Below are 17081 nucleotides of genomic sequence, written 5' to 3'. Positions count from 1 at the left end.
TCATTTCACATGTCCAATTTCAAGGGCCACTAAAAGAGGCTCATGTTTGCCTTGCTACCCACAAGTGCTGTAGGTATTTCCAGGAGAAGAGGTGTCGTGGTTTTAAACTAGTAACTAAAAAAACTTACTTATTTCTTGTTGTGAGATATGGATTAGAACAAGAGCAAAACAGGCTTAAGACTTAAAAGGAATAAAGACAGTTTATTAACAAACTACAAGAATAAGAATATCAGAATAAACTTTCAGAAAACTTCTTTATCTTTCACATCTTAACTATTTCTCTATACACATGACAACATAGAGACAAATAACTTTAGGATTCTGGTGGTTAAAAACAGTCTTAGTTCTTGCTACAGTCTTTCATCAGTCTTTGCAGAGAAACAGAAGTCTCTTTCTGTTAGCTTACGGAGTTTCTCACGAGAAAACTATTTTTTCATCATAGTTTTCTATTTCTCTAATGCCAGCTGCCCGGAAATCTGTCATTAGATCTTCTCTTCTCATTTCACATCTCCAAGGTGTGTATGGGTCACAGAGTTTAGGAATTTTATTTTTAAGGATAAGTTATTCAAAGGCAGAAGTCTTCTTCATTTGTCTCTGTGAGCCTTCCTGGAAAACAGTTTTCTCTTTGCTCTCAAAGCTTCAAAATCTTCACTCAACTCAATTCCAGCAACTCACAGTATCACAAGTACTCTCTCTCTCTTCTGCTCAAAAGTTACACTTTGAATATCTCATTCCTCCTAATACTCTTATCATGAATTAAAGGAGTCTTTTTATACTATTATTGTCCATCTCCATAGCTTTAACAGAAAGATATTTCAGCTGTAAAGCATCTCCTTATTCTCTCTTTCTTATTTAAACTTAACTCTTTTCTTCACTGTTTTTGGTGGTTCTATGATGTCTCCTCTATGTTGATTGTCTCTCTCTCTGTCTTTCTGAGAAAAGGAGTAATCTGTATGCTTATCCAGGTAGTAAAAGAATTAAAAGCTTTAAGAAAACTGCAAGAGTTCATGGTGTTAAGTTTCAGTCTAGCAGCAAAAACTGAAAACCAAACTCGGCTGGCCAGCACTGCTTCTCTTCTCCCTCCCCCCCCCTCCACCCTGCGGCCTTGTAGGCCTGGAGAGGGGGGAGGAGGCCGAGACAGAGCCTTGCTACCTTGTCCGAAGCCGGAAACCAAAGAGAGCAAGAGAATTCTGTCTGTACTTCTTAAGGGGGTGTTTACAAGTTGAATTCACTTTTTAATGGTCAGATCTGCTGTCAATTCTTGAAAATGACCGATAATTGGTCAGGAGGGAAAAACTCCCATCAGCCACCAGCAGCTTCAACTTCCTCTCCCTCCAAGCTGTCTTAAAGGTAAAGCTACCCCATGACATTCCACTCCTTCAACTTGTAAACACCTACTCAAAAATTATCAATTATATTCAATATACAACTTAAAAAACTAATAAATTGACAGAAAAGAAGAAACAAATACTTACTACTTTCTACCTCTAGATTTTACTATCACTGTTATATAAACTTAAGACAATCATGCTTTGCTCTTACTTAATCTTTTTTCTCACAGTAACACTATTAATGTACTAGTTTAGATTTGCTAATTTTCGTTTTCCCGGCCAACGCACCAATTAAATGTCGTGGTTTTAAACCAGTAACTAAAAAAACCTACTTATTTCTTGTTGTGAGATATGGATTAGAACAAGAGCAAAACAGGCTTAAGACTTAAAAGGAATAAAGACAGTTTATTAACAAACTACAAGAATAAGAATATCAGAATAAACTTTCAGAAAACCTCTTTATCTTTCACATCTTAACTATTTCTCTATACACATGACAACATAGAGACAAATAACTTTAGGATTCTGGTGGTTAAAAACAGTCTTAGTTCTTGCTACAGTCTTTCATCAGTCTTTGCAGAGAAACAGAAGTCTCTTTCTGTTAGCTTACGGAGTTTCTCACGAGAAAACTATTTTTTCATCATAGTTTTCTATTTCTCTAATGCCAGCTGCCCGGAAATCTGTCATTAGATCTTCTCTTCTCATTTCACATCTCCAAGGTGTGTATGGGTCACAGAGTTTAGGAATTTTATTTTTAAGGATAAGTTATTCAAAGGCAGAAGTCTTCTTCATTTGTCTCTGTGAGCCTTCCTGGAAAACAGTTTTCTCTTTGCTCTCAAAGCTTCAAAATCTTCACTCAACTCAATTCCAGCAACTCACAGTATCACAAGTACTCTCTCTCTCTTCTGCTCAAAAGTTACACTTTGAATATCTCATTCCTCCTAATACTCTTATCATGAATTAAAGGAGTCTTTTTATACTATTATTGTCCATCTCCATAGCTTTAACAGAAAGATATTTCAGCTGTAAAGCATCTCCTTATTCTCTCTTTCTTATTTAAACTTAACTCTTTTCTTCACTGTTTTTGGTGGTTCTATGATGTCTCCTCTATGTTGATTGTCTCTCTCTCTGTCTTTCTGAGAAAAGGAGTAATCTGTATGCTTATCCAGGTAGTAAAAGAATTAAAAGCTTTAAGAAAACTGCAAGAGTTCATGGTGTTAAGTTTCAGTCTAGCAGCAAAAACTGAAAACCAAACTCGGCTGGCCAGCACTGCTTCTCTTCTCCCTCCCCCCCCCTCCACCCTGCGGCCTTGTAGGCCTGGAGAGGGGGGAGGAGGCCGAGACAGAGCCTTGCTACCTTGTCCGAAGCCGGAAACCAAAGAGAGCAAGAGAATTCTGTCTGTACTTCTTAAGGGGGTGTTTACAAGTTGAATTCACTTTTTAATGGTCAGATCTGCTGTCAATTCTTGAAAATGACCGATAATTGGTCAGGAGGGAAAAACTCCCATCAGCCACCAGCAGCTTCAACTTCCTCTCCCTCCAAGCTGTCTTAAAGGTAAAGCTACCCCATGACAAGAGGGAAAACATCGCTGTCCTGTGGTGTGGTAGAAATGCCACCACAACTGTGATTGTGTGAGCAAAGCCAGCCAGTGCTTTTTGGGGCAGCAGCAGCAGCTGAGAGTGTGGCAGAGCGGTTGTGATACTCTTTTTAGAGTCCTGCAAACATTGTTCCCGAAACAACCCACAGCTTTGCAAATGTGCCCGAAGAAAATGCAAAGAGAACTGGGGTGTGAAAATCAAAGACTGTTTATCTGTAGAAGAAAAGGAACAAGAATGAACTACACCACATATTTACACTGTAAGAATATTGGTAACAACAACAACAACAAACTATAGAACCTATTTACCTGAGAAGAGATCTAACAAAACTCTATGAAACGTATTTACAGACAACTTAAACAAACTCTAAAACTTCTATCCTGAACACAACAACTGTAAAACGTATGTACAGCAGGGTGGCATCTGTGTCTGTGATGTCCCTAAGTCCTGGAAGAAAAACAAGTAGCACGGTCAGTGCAGTCAGGCACGGAAGGGTGTTCCATGTGCTGCCGGGCTGGGACACTGGCCCAGTGGGACTCTGCTGCCAGAAGGGAGCCTGGCTGGGGGCTGTGGCCCAGGCACTGGAACAGGGCTTGTGTGGCCCACAGCAAGCCCAGGCCAGGCCAGGGATGGCCAGCAGAATGCAGTGCATGGGCTAGCGTGTCCCCTGAGCAGGAAGTGCCCAGCCCGGCCCCAGGCTGGCAGCAGGGGACCCACTCTGCCTGTGGGGAGCACCTGCCTGTTCTGCTGCTGGCATCGGTCTTCATCCCAAGACCATGTCTTCCTCCTTGTCTTTTGAATCAATATCCATCTCTTCAATAGAATCTTTCGTTTCCACCTCCATCTCTTCCTCTGTCTCGTACATATCCACATCCATCTCTTCCTCTCCAGTATCCTCTCCGTCCACTTCCATGGCTTCTTCTCTATCAGTCTGTGTATCGACGTCCGTCTCCTCCTCTCCGTCTGTGCCAGCCTGCAGAGGTAGCAAAATTTCAGCGTGGGGTCCCTTTCCCACCCTGTCCCACAGAGCTCCAGCCCAGCCAGGCAGCTGCGGGGTGTCCGCCTCCGTGGAATAGTACCATACCTCTTTTGGAACAAATGCAAACATCCTGCAGGGATGGAGAGCAAAATCCAAGCGATGGGGAGCTTTGGGGACTGCTGGGGGAATCAGGGAGCAGGTGGCAACAAGGTGACAGGGGTAGGCTTGGAGCAGGGTGAATGAAGAGCGTGCTGGCACAAGGAGCCAAGGGTTGTGTTGTGGCCGTTGCTGGATGCTGGAAGTTCTAGCTGGAGCGTGCACTGTGACATCACCGCCAGGAGTTCAGGCCCAGGCTGAAGTGGACAACAGAGACCGTAGAATGAATAATGGAATCCCTGGGTGCTTGGGCTTGGAAGGGACCCTAAAGACCATCTTGTTCCAAGCGGAGCAATCTTTGCCCAGAATAGGTTGCTCAGAGCCCCGCTCCCAGCTGGCCTTGGATGTTGCCAAGGATGGAGCATCCCCAGCCTCTGTGCACAGCCTGGGCCAGTGGCCCAGCAGCCGGAGTGGAAAAGAGCAGCTTCATTAGATCCAACTTCAAGCTCACTCCTGCAGTTGAAAGGCTTCTCCTCTCTGTGCCCATCTTTCCTAGAGCTGCAGGGAGGCCTCGCCAGCCCCCTTCTCTTTCCAGGCTGAGCATCCCCAGCCCCACACGGACAGCAGTCCGATGCGTGGCAGTCAAGGCTAAAGGGTAGCAAATGGCTACATCAGGAAGTGAGAGATGGAAGCTTTTGGAGATGGAAGCTTTACCTCTAAATGTAGAAAAGAAAGAAAAGTGGAGGGGGAAATGGTGGGACTCTGGCTCTGTTCTAACTGGCGAAGATTTTCTTTTCTTCTTTTCTGTCGTGCTAACCCAAGTTTTGTTGTTTGAAAGGAGGTTTAGCAAAATATCCATCGTCTTCTCCACTGCTGAAACACTGAACAACATCTGGGCAGGCTGAGGATGCAGAGCAAAACCTGCAAATATCTACTGCTGATCGTGATCCTGGGGAATGCAGCTAAAGCCAGCCAAAAGCAATTTCTGGAAAGTCAAGCCTGCTTTACGTTTTCTGGAGTTTGCTTGTGCCAACTTCACCAGTCATTTCTAAAAAAGGAAAAGAAACTCCAAGCAAAACAGAGAAAAACACAAAGAAACCAACCCAAAGAAACCAATCAAACAAACAGATAAAACACCCCCAATCAAACCAAAGACAATGAGAAGTTAGGACTAGTTGTAAGGATATCACAGCAGGCGAATGGCTGCTTCCTACTTGGATCACCATCCAAAGCCACCTAGAACAACTTCTTCAAAACATATCCAACAGGAGAAATGGAAAAAGTGATCCATGGCAGCTCTGCATTGTGGTGAAGGATGAGCATGCAGTGGTCCAGATGGCCCACCCTCCAGGCTGCTGTTTGCTCTGCTGAAAGACTCTTGCAGGACTGTGGCCCCTCTCCATGCAATGGAAATCATTGCCACAGCTCTCAGTTGAGGCACTGGCATTTCCAGAGCCAGATTCAGGCACAATCCTACTGCCTGCTGAGCATCTGGGAAAGGTGCTGAGCATCTTCAGGCCTAGAAGCACAAAAGAGCTCAGGCTCTCCCCGAACTGGGTTTTCAGGGCAGCTTTCCATATCTCTGCAAGATTTCTTCATCCCTCAACACGTCTGACTTTATTATGTCCAACGATGCATTTGGGTTGCTTCCGTCCTCTTGTGTGCCCGTGAGTAACCTTCCACGTGGATGAAGGAGATTGTGTACAGGACAATTGATTGCGGCATTGCCATTTGGCTTCACTGTCACTCAGTTGAACACGGTCCTTATCTAAGAAGGACTTCCAAGAAATGGGTAGGAGTTTTGGCTGTGAGAGGAGCAGAAAGCACATTTTCTACAGCAAATTGCTAGCTGATGCACTTTCCTCCCTGCCAAAATAGTGATTGCCATTCATCTTCCTGGGAAGAATGTAAAGACCCATTCAGAGATGCCAGGTTCAGCTGGCCTGTGGCTTTGTGTACCTCATTTCACATGTCCAATTTCAAGGGCCACTAAAAGAGGCTCATGTTTGCCTTGCTACCCACAAGTGCTGTAGGTATTTCCAGGAGAAGAGGGAAAACATCGCTGTCCTGTGGTGTGGTAGAAATGCCACCACAACTGTGATTGTGTGAGCAAAGCCAGCCAGTGCTTTTTGGGGCAGCAGCAGCAGCGGAGAGTGTGGCAGAGCGGTTTTGATACTCTTTTTAGAGTCCTGCAAACATTGTTCCCGAAACAACCCACAGCTTTGCAAATGTGCCCGAAGAAAATGCAAAGAGAACTGGGGTGTGAAAATCAAACACTGTTTATCTGTAGAAGAAAAGGAACAAGAATGAACTACACCACATATTTACACTGTAAGAATATTGGTAACAACAACAACAACAAACTATAGAACCTATTTACCTGAGAACAGCTCTAACAAAACTCTATGAAACGTAATTACAGACAACTTAAACAAACTCTAAAACCTCTATCCTGAACACAACAACTGTAAAACGTATGTACAGCAGGGTGGCATCTGTGTCTGTGATGTCCCTAAGTCCTGGAAGGAAAAACAAGTAGCACGGTCAGTGCAGTCAGGCACGGAAGGGTGTTCCATGTGCTGCCGGGCTGGGACACTGGCCCAGTGGGACTCTGCTGCCAGAAGGGAGCCTGGCTGGGGGCTGTGGCCCAGGCACTGGAACAGGGCTTGTGTGGCCCACAGCAAGCCCAGGCCAGGCCAGGGATGGCCAGCAGAATCAGGTGCATGGGCTAGCGTGTCCCTGAGCAGGAAGTGCCCAGCCCGGCCCCAGGCTGGCAGCAGGGGACCCACTCTGCCTGTGGGGAACACCTGCCTGTTCTGCTGCTGGCATCGGTCTTCATCCCAAGACCATGTCTTCCTCCTTGTCTTTTAGATCAATATCCATCTCTTCAATAGAATCTTTCGTTTCCACCTCCATCTCTTCCTCTGTCTCGTACATATCCACATCCATCTCTTGCTCTCCAGTATCCTCTCCGTCCACTTCCATGGCTTCTTCTCTATCAGTCTGTGTATCGACGTCCGTCTCCTCCTCTCCGTCTGTGCCAGCCTGCAGAGGTAGCAAAATTTCCCACCCTGTCCCACAGAGCTCCAGCCCAGCCAGGCAGCTGCGGGGTGTCCGCCTCCGTGGAATAGTACCATATCTCTTTTGGAACAAATGCAGACATCCTGCAGGGATGGAGAGCAAAATCCAAGCGATGGGGAGCTTTGGGGACTGCTGGGGGAATCAGGGAGCAGGTGGCAACAAGGTGACAGGGGTAGGCTTGGAGCAGGGTGAATGAAGAGCGTGCTGGCACAAGGAGCCAAGGGTTGTGTTGTGGCCGTTGCTGGATGCTGGAAGTTCTAGCTGGAGCGTGCACTGTGACATCACCGCCAGGAGTTCAGGCCCAGGCTGAAGTGGACAACGGAGACCGTAGAATGAATGACGGAATCCCTGGGTGCTTGGGCTTGGAAGGGACCCTAAAGACCATCTTGCTCCAAGCGGAGCAATCTTCGCCCAGAATAGGTTGCTCAGAGCCCCGCTCCCAGCTGGCCTTGGATGTTGCCAAGGATGGAGCATCCCCAGCCTCTGTGCAGAGCCTGGGCCAGTGGCCCAGCAGCCGGAGTGGAAAAGAGCAGCTTCATTAGATCCAACTTCAAGCTCACTCCTGCAGTTGAAAGGCTTCTCCTCTCTGTGCCCATCTTTCCTAGAGCTGCAGGGAGGCCTCGCCAGCCCCCTTCTCTTTCCAGGCTGAGCATCCCCAGCCCCACACGGACAGCAGTTCGATGCGTGGCAGTCAAGGCTAAAGGGTAGCAAATGGCTACATCAGGAAGTGAGAGATGGAAGCTTTTGGAGATGGAAGCTTTACCTCTAAATGTAGAAAAGAAAGAAAAGTGGAGGGGGAAATGGTGGGACTCTGGCTCTGTTCTAACTGGCGAAGATTTTCTTTTCTTCTTTTCTGTCGTGCTAACCCAAGTTTTGTTGTTTGAAAGGAGGTTTAGCAAAATATCCATCGTCTTCTCCACTGCTGAAACACTGAACAACATCTGGGCAGGCTGAGGATGCAGAGCAAAACCTGCAAATATCTACTGCTGATCGTGATCCTGGGGAATGCAGCTAAAGCCAGCCAAAAGCAATTTCTGGAAAGTCAAGCCTGCTTTACGTTTTCTGGAGTTTGCTTGTGCCAACTTCACCAGTCATTTCTAAAAAAGGAAAAGAAACTCCAAGCAAAACAGAGAAAAACACAAAGAAACCAACCCAAAGAAACCAATCAAACAAACAGATAAAACACCCCCAATCAAACCAAAGGCAATGAGAAGTTAGGACTAGTTGTAAGGATATCACAGCAGGCGAATGGCTGCTTCCTACTTGGATCACCATCCAAAGCCACCTAGAACAACTTCTTCAAAACATATCCAACAGGAGAAATGGAAAAAGTGATCCATGGCAGCTCTGCATTGTGGTGAAGGATGAGCATGCAGTGGTCCCGATGCAGCATTGCCCACCCTCCAGGCTGCTGTTTGCTCTGCTGAAAGACTCTTGCAGGACTGTGGCCCCTCTCCATGCAATGGAAATCATTGCCACAGCTCTCAGTTGAGGCACTGGCATTTCCAGAGCCAGATTCAGGCACAATCCTACTGCCTACTGAGCATCTGGGAAAGGTGCTGAGCATCTTCAGGCCTAGAAGCACAAAAGAGCTCAGGCTCTCCCCGAACTGGGTTTTCAGGGCAGCTTTCCATATCTCTGCAAGATTTCTTCATCCCTCCACACGTCTGACTTTATTATGTCCAACGATGCATTTGGGTTTCTTCCGTCCTCTTGTGTGCCCGTGAGTAACCTTCCACGTGGATGAAGGAGATTGTGTACAGGACAATTGATTGCGGCATTGCCATTTGGCTTCACTGTCACTCAGTTGAACACGGTCCTTATCTAAGAAGGACTTCCAAGAAATGGGTAGGAGTTTTGGCTGTGAGAGGAGCAGAAAGCACATTTTCTACAGCAAATTGCTAGCTGATGCACTTTCCTCCCTGCCAAAATAGTGATTGCCATTCATCTTCCTGGGAAGAATGTAAAGACCCATTCAGAGATGCCAGGTTCAGCTGGCCTGTGGCTTTGTGTACCTCATTTCACATGTCCAATTTCAAGGGCCACTAAAAGAGGCTCATGTTTGCCTTGCTACCCACAAGTGCTGTAGGTATTTCCAGGAGAAGAGGGAAAACATCGCTGTCCTGTGGTGTGGTAGAAATGCCACCACAACTGTGATTGTGTGAGCAAAGCCAGCCAGTGCTTTTTGGGGCAGCAGCAGCAGCGGAGAGTGTGGCAGAGCGGTTTTGATACTCTTTTTAGAGTCCTGCAAACATTGTTCCCGAAACAACCCACAGCTTTGCAAATGTGCCTGAAGAAAATGCAAAGAGAACTGGGGTGTGAAAATCAAAGACTGTTTATCTGTAGAAGAAAAGGAACAAGAATGAACTACACCACATATTTACACTGTAAGAATATTGGTAACAACAACAACAACAACAAACTATAGAACCTATTTACCTGAGAACAGCTCTAACAAAACTCTATGAAACGTATTTACAGACAACTTAAATAAACTCTAAAACCTCTATCCTGAACACAACAACTGTAAAACGTATGTACAGCAGGGTGGCATCTGTGTCTGTGATGTCCCTAAGTCCTGGAAGAAAAACAAGTAGCACGGTCAGTGCAGTCAGGCACGGAAGGGTGTTCCATGTGCTGCCGGGCTGGGACACTGGCCCAGTGGGACTCTGCTGCCAGAAGGGAGCCTGGCTGGGGGCTGTGGCCCAGGCACTGGAACAGGGCTTGTGTGGCCCACAGCAAGCCCAGGCCAGGCCAGGGATGGCCAGCAGAATCCAGTGCATGGGCTAGCGTGTCCCTGAGCAGGAAGTGCCCAGCCCGGCCCCAGGCTGGCAGCAGGGGACCCACTCTGCCTGTGGGGAGCACCTGCCTTTTCTGCTGCTGGCATCGGTCTTCATCCCAAGACCATGTCTTCCTCCTTGTCTTTTAGATCAATATCCATCTCTTCAATAGAATCTTTCGTTTCCACCTCCATCTCTTCCTCTGTCTCGTACATATCCACATCCATCTCTTGCTCTCCAGTATCCTCTCCGTCCACTTCCATGGCTTCTTCTCTATCAGTCTGTGTATCGACGTCCGTCTCCTCCTCTCCGTCTGTGCCAGCCTGCAGAGGTAGCAAAATTTCCCACCCTGTCCCACAGAGCTCCAGCCCAGCCAGGCAGCTGCGGGGTGTCCGCCTCCGTGGAATAGTACCATACCTCTTTTGGAACAAATGCAGACATCCTGCAGGGATGGAGAGCAAAATCCAAGCGATGGGGAGCGTTGGGGACTGCTGGGGGAATCAGGGAGCAGGTGGCAACAAGGTGACAGGGGTAGGCTTGGAGCAGGGTGAATGAAGAGCGTGCTGGCACAAGGAGCCAAGGGTTGTGTTGTGGCCGTTGCTGGATGCTGGAAGTTCTAGCTGGAGCGTGCACTGTGACATCACCGCCAGGAGTTCAGGCCCAGGCTGAAGTGGACAACGGAGACCGTAGAATGAATGACGGAATCCCTGGGTGCTTGGGCTTGGAAGGGACCCTAAAGACCATCTTGCTCCAAGCGGAGCAATCTTCGCCCAGAATAGGTTGCTCAGAGCCCCGCTCCCAGCTGGCCTTGGATGTTGCCAAGGATGGAGCATCCCCAGCCTCTGTGCACAGCCTGGGCCAGTGGCCCAGCAGCCGGAGTGGAAAAGAGCAGCTTCATTAGATCCAACTTCAAGCTCACTCCTGCAGTTGAAAGGCTTCTCCTCTCTGTGCCCATCTTTCCTAGAGCTGCAGGGAGGCCTCGCCAGCCCCCTTCTCTTTCCAGGCTGAGCATCCCCAGCCCCACACGGACAGCAGTCCGATGCGTGGCAGTCAAGGCTAAAGGGTAGCAAATGGCTACATCGGGAAGTGAGAGATGGAAGCTTTTGGAGATGGAAGCTTTACCTCTAAATGTAGAAAAGAAAGAAAAGTGGAGGGGGAAATGGTGGGACTCTGGCTCTGTTCTAACTGGCGAAGATTTTCTTTTCTTCTTTTCTGTCGTGCTAACCCAAGTTTTGTTGTTTGAAAGGAGGTTTAGCAAAATATCCATCGTCTTCTCCACTGCTGAAACACTGAACAACATCTGGGCAGGCTGAGGATGCAGAGCAAAACCTGCAAATATCTACTGCTGATCGTGATCCTGGGGAATGCAGCTAAAGCCAGCCAAAAGCAATTTCTGGAAAGTCAAGCCTGCTTTACGTTTTCTGGAGTTTGGTTGTGCCAACTTCACCAGTCATTTCTAAAAAAGGAAAAGAAACTCCAAGCAAAACAGAGAAAAACACAAAGAAACCAACCCAAAGAAACCAATCAAACAAACAGATAAAACACCCCCAATCAAACCAAAGGCAATGAGAAGTTAGGATTAGTTGTAAGGATATCACAGCAGGCGAATGGCTGCTTCCTACTTGGATCACCATCCAAAGCCACCTAGAACAACTTCTCCAAAACATATCCAACAGGAGAAATGGAAAAAGTGATCCATGGCAGCTCTGCATTGTGGTGAAGGATGAGCATGCAGTGGTCCCGATGCAGCATTGCCCACCCTCCAGGCTGCTGTTTGCTCTGCTGAAAGACTCTTGCAGGACTGTGGCCCCTCTCCATGCAATGGAAATCATTGCCACAGCTCTCAGTTGAGGCACTGGCATTTCCAGAGCCAGATTCAGGCACAATCCTACTGCCTGCTGAGCATCTGGGAAAGGTGCTGAGCATCTTCAGGCCTAGAAGCACAAAAGAGCTCAGGCTCTCCCCGAACTGGGTTTTCAGGGCAGCTTTCCATATCTCTGCAAGATTTCTTCATCCCTCCACACGTCTGACTTTATTATGTCCAACGATGCATTTGGGTTTCTTCCGTCCTCTTGTGTGCCCATGAGTAACCTTCCACGTGGATGAAGGAGATTGTGTACAGGACAATTGATTGCGGCATTGCCATTTGGCTTCACTGTCACTCAGTTGAACACGGTCCTTATCTAAGAAGGACTTCCAAGAAATGGGTAGGAGTTTTGGCTGTGCGAGGACCATTTTCTACAGCAAATTGCTAGCTGATGCACTTTCCTCCCTGCCAAAATAGTGATTGCCATTCATCTTCCTGGGAAGAATGTAAAGACCCATTCAGAGATGCCAGGTTCAGCTGGCCTGTGGCTTTGTGTACCTCATTTCACATGTCCAATTTCAAGGGCCACTAAAAGAGGCTCATGTTTGCCTTGCTACCCACAAGTGCTGTAGGTATTTCCAGGAGAAGAGGGAAAACATCGCTGTCCTGTGGTGTGGTAGAAATGCCACCACAACTGTGATTGTGTGAGCAAAGCCAGCCAGTGCTTTTTGGGGCAGCAGCAGCAGCGGAGAGTGTGGCAGAGCGGTTTTGATACTCTTTTTAGAGTCCTGCAAACATTGTTCCCGAAACAACCCACAGCTTTGCAAATGTGCCCGAAGAAAATGCAAAGAGAACTGGGGTGTGAAAATCAAAGACTGTTTATCTGTAGAAGAAAAGGAACAAGAATGAACTACACCACATATTTACACTGTAAGAATATTGGTAACAACAACAACAACAACAACAACAACAAACTATAGAACGTATTTACCTGAGAAGAGATCTAACAAAACTCTATGAAACGTAATTACAGACAACTTAAACAAACTCTAAAACCTCTATCCTGAACACAACAACTGTAAAACGTATGTACAGCAGGGTGGCATCTGTGTCTGTGATGTCCCTAAGTCCTGGAAGGAAAAACAAGTAGCACGGTCAGTGCAGTCAGGCAAGGAAGGGTGTTGCATGTGCTGCCGGGCTGGGACACTGGCCCAGTGGGACTCTGCTGCCAGAAGGGAGCCTGGCTGGGGGCTGTGGCCCAGGCACTGGAACAGGGCTTGTGTGGCCCACAGCAAGCCCAGGCCAGGCCAGGGATGGCCAGCAGAATGCAGTGCATGGGCTAGCGTGTCCCCTGAGCAGGAAGTGCCCAGCCCGGCCCCAGGCTGGCAGCAGGGGACCCACTCTGCCTGTGGGGGGAGCACCTGCCTGTTCTGCTGCTGGCATCGGTCTTCATCCCAAGACCATGTCTTCCTCCTTGTCTTTTAGATCAATATCCATCTCTTCAATAGAATCTTTCGTTTCCACCTCCATCTCTTCCTCTGTCTCGTACATATCCACATCCATCTCTTGCTCTCCAGTATCCTCTCCGTCCATTTCCATGGCTTCTTCTCTATCAGTCTGTGTATCGACGTCCGTCTCCTCCTCTCTGTCTGTGCCAGCCTGCAGAGGTAGCAAAATTTCCCACCCTGTCCCACAGAGCTCCAGCCCAGCCAGGCAGCTGCGGGGTGTCCGCCTCCGTGGAATAGTACCATACCTCTTTTGGAACAAATGCAGACATCCTGCAGGGATGGAGAGCAAAATCCAAGCGATGGGGAGCGTTGGGGACTGCTGGGGGAATCAGGGAGCAGGTGGCAACAAGGTGACAGGGGTAGGCTTGGAGCAGGGTGAATGAAGAGCGTGCTGGCACAAGGAGCCAAGGGTTGTGTTGTGGCCGTTGCTGGATGCTGGAAGTTCTAGCTGGAGCGTGCACTGTGACATCACCGCCAGGAGTTCAGGCCCAGGCTGAAGTGGACAACGGAGACCGTAGAATGAATGATGGAATCCCTGGGTGCTTGGGCTTGGAAGGGACCCTAAGGACCATCTTGCTCCAAGCGGAGCAATCTTCCCCTAGAATAGGTTGCTCAGAGCCCCGCTCCCAGCTGGCCTTGGATGTTGCCAAGGATGGAGCATCCCCAGCCTCTGTGCACAGCCTGGGCCAGTGGCCCAGCAGCCGGAGTGGAAAAGAGCAGCTTCATTAGATCCAACTTCAAGCTCACTCCTGCAGTTGAAAGGCTTCTCCTCTCTGTGCCCATCTTTCCTAGAGCTGCAGGGAGGCCTCGCCAGCCCCCTTCTCTTTCCAGGCTGAGCATCCCCAGCCCCACACGGACAGCAGTCCGATGCGTGGCAGTCAAGGCTAAAGGGTAGCAAATGGCTACATCGGGAAGTGAGAGATGGAAGCTTTTGGAGATGGAAGCTTTACCTCTAAATGTAGAAAAGAAAGAAAAGTGGAGGGGGAAATGGTGGGACTCTGGCTCTGTTCTAACTGGCGAAGATTTTCTTTTCTTCTTTTCTGTCGTGCTAACCCAAGTTTTGTTGTTTGAAAGGAGGTTTAGCAAAATATCCATCGTCTTCTCCACTGCTGAAACACTGAACAACATCTGGGCAGGCTGAGGATGCAGAGCAAAACCTGCAAATATCTACTGCTGATCGTGATCCTGGGGAATGCAGCTAAAGCCAGCCAAAAGCAATTTCTGGAAAGTCAAGCCTGCTTTACGTTTTCTGGAGTTTGGTTGTGCCAACTTCACCAGTCATTTCTAAAAAAGGAAAAGAAACTCCAAGCAAAACAGAGAAAAACACAAAGAAACCAACCCAAAGAAACCAATCAAACAAACAGATAAAACACCCCCAATCAAACCAAAGGCAATGAGAAGTTAGGACTAGTTGTAAGGATATCACAGCAGGCGAATGGCTGCTTCCTACTTGGATCACCATCCAAAGCCACCTAGAACAACTTCTCCAAAACATATCCAACAGGAGAAATGGAAAAAGTGATCCATGGCAGCTCTGCATTGTGGTGAAGGATGAGCATGCAGTGGTCCCGATGCAGCATTGCCCACCCTCCAGGCTGCTGTTTGGTCTGCTGAAAGACTCTTGCAGGACTGTGGCCCCTCTCCATGCAATGGAAATCATTGCCACAGCTCTCAGTTGAGGCACTGGCATTTCCAGAGCCAGATTCAGGCACAATCCTACTGCCTACTGAGCATCTGGGAAAGGTGCTGAGCATCTTCAGGCCTAGAAGCACAAAAGAGCTCAGGCTCTCCCCGAACTGGGTTTTCAGGGCAGCTTTCCATATCTCTGCAAGATTTCTTCATCCCTCAACACGTCTGACTTTATTATGTCCAACGATGCATTTGGGTTGCTTCCGTCCTCTTGTGTGCCCGTGAGTAACCTTCCACGTGGATGAAGGAGATTGTGTACAGGACAATTGATTGCGGCATTGCCATTTGGCTTCACTGTCACTCAGTTGAACACGGTCCTTATCTAAGAAGGACTTCCAAGAAATGGGTAGGAGTTTTGGCTGTGAGAGGAGCAGAAAGCACATTTTCTACAGCAAATTGCTAGCTGATGCACTTTCCTCCCTGCCAAAATAGTGATTGCCATTCATCTTCCTGGGAAGAATGTAAAGACCCATTCAGAGATGCCAGGTTCAGCTGGCCTGTGGCTTTGTGTACCTCATTTCACATGTCCAATTTCAAGGGCCACTAAAAGAGGCTCATGTTTGCCTTGCTACCCACAAGTGCTGTAGGTATTTCCAGGAGAAGAGGGAAAACATCGCTGTCCTGTGGTGTGGTAGAAATGCCACCACAACTGTGATTGTGTGAGCAAAGCCAGCCAGTGCTTTTTGGGGCAGCAGCAGCAGCGGAGAGTGTGGCAGAGCGGTTTTGATACTCTTTTTAGAGTCCTGCAAACATTGTTCCCGAAACAACCCACAGCTTTGCAAATGTGCCCGAAGAAAATGCAAAGAGAACTGGGGTGTGAAAATCAAACACTGTTTATCTGTAGAAGAAAAGGAACAAGAATGAACTACACCACATATTTACACTGTAAGAATATTGGTAACAACAACAACAACAACAAACTATAGAACCTATTTACCTGAGAACAGCTCTAACAAAACTCTATGAAACGTAATTACAGACAACTTAAACAAACTCTAAAACCTCTATCCTGAACACAACAACTGTAAAACGTATGTACAGCAGGGTGGCATCTGTGTCTGTGATGTCCCTAAGTCCTGGAAGGAAAAACAAGTAGCACGGTCAGTGCAGTCAGGCACGGAAGGGTGTTCCATGTGCTGCCGGGCTGGGACACTGGCCCAGTGGGACTCTGCTGCCAGAAGGGAGCCTGGCTGGAGGCTGTGGCCCAGGCACTGGAACAGGGCTTGTGTGGCCCACAGCAAGCCCAGGCCAGGCCAGGGATGGCCAGCAGAATCCAGTGCATGGGCTAGCGTGTCCCTGAGCAGGAAGTGCCCAGCCCGGCCCCAGGCTGGCAGCAGGGGACCCACTCTGCCTGTGGGGAGCACCTGCCTGTTCTGCTGCTGGCATCGGTCTTCATCCCAAGACCATGTCTTCCTCCTTGTCTTTTAGATCAATATCCATCTCTTCAATAGAATCTTTCGTTTCCACCTCCATCTCTTCCTCTGTCTCGTACATATCCACATCCATCTCTTGCTCTCCAGTATCCTCTCCGTCCACTTCCATGGCTTCTTCTCTATCAGTCTGTGTATCGACGTCCGTCTCCTCCTCTCTGTCTGTGCCAGCCTGCAGAGGTAGCAAAATTTCCCACCCTGTCCCACAGAGCTCCAGCCCAGCCAGGCAGCTGCGGGGTGTCCGCCTCCGTGGAATAGTACCATACCTCTTTTGGAACAAATGCAGACATCCTGCAGGGATGGAGAGCAAAATCCAAGCGATGGGGAGCGTTGGGGACTGCTGGGGGAATCAGGGAGCAGGTGGCAACAAGGTGACAGGGGTAGGCTTGGAGCAGGGTGAATGAAGAGCGTGCTGGCACAAGGAGCCAAGGGTTGTGTTGTGGCCGTTGCTGGATGCTGGAAGTTCTAGCTGGAGCGTGCACTGTGACATCACCGCCAGGAGTTCAGGCCCAGGCTGAAGTGGACAACGGAGACCGTAGAATGAATGATGGAATCCCTGGGTGCTTGGGCTTGGAAGGGACCCTAAGGACCATCTTGCTCCAAGCGGAGCAATCTTCCCCTAGAATAGGTTGCTCAGAGCCCCGCTCCCAGCTGGCCTTGGATGTTGCCAAGGATGGAGCATCCCCAGCCTCTGTGCACAGCCTGGGCCAGTGGCCCAGCAGCCGGAGTGGAAAAGAGCAGCTTCATTAGATCCAACTTCAAGCTCACTCCTGCAGTTGAAA

At 48.4% G+C, this 17081-nt stretch overlaps 1 long non-coding RNA gene across 1 annotated transcript; it reads right to left on the bottom strand.

Moving 5' to 3' along the window:
* Positions 1-181: 181 nt before the first annotated feature.
* Positions 182-16740, bottom strand: LOC147649663 (uncharacterized). Its single transcript, XR_015278449.1, has 8 exons — positions 16566-16740; positions 16238-16471; positions 13426-15945; positions 13098-13331; positions 11510-12802; positions 4014-5240; positions 3669-3902; positions 182-3376 (listed from the first exon to the last, which is right to left on the bottom strand). It is a non-coding gene; the product is annotated as an uncharacterized LOC147649663 (long non-coding RNA).
* Between the last annotated feature and the right edge of the window lie 341 nt (positions 16741-17081).

Source organism: Cyanistes caeruleus, chromosome 21 (assembly GCF_971803275.1).
Source record: "Cyanistes caeruleus chromosome 21, bCyaCae1.hap1.1, whole genome shotgun sequence".
In the NCBI taxonomy this organism is placed as follows: domain Eukaryota; kingdom Metazoa; phylum Chordata; class Aves; order Passeriformes; family Paridae; genus Cyanistes; species Cyanistes caeruleus.
This window is presented reverse-complemented; position numbering and strand designations above follow the sequence as displayed.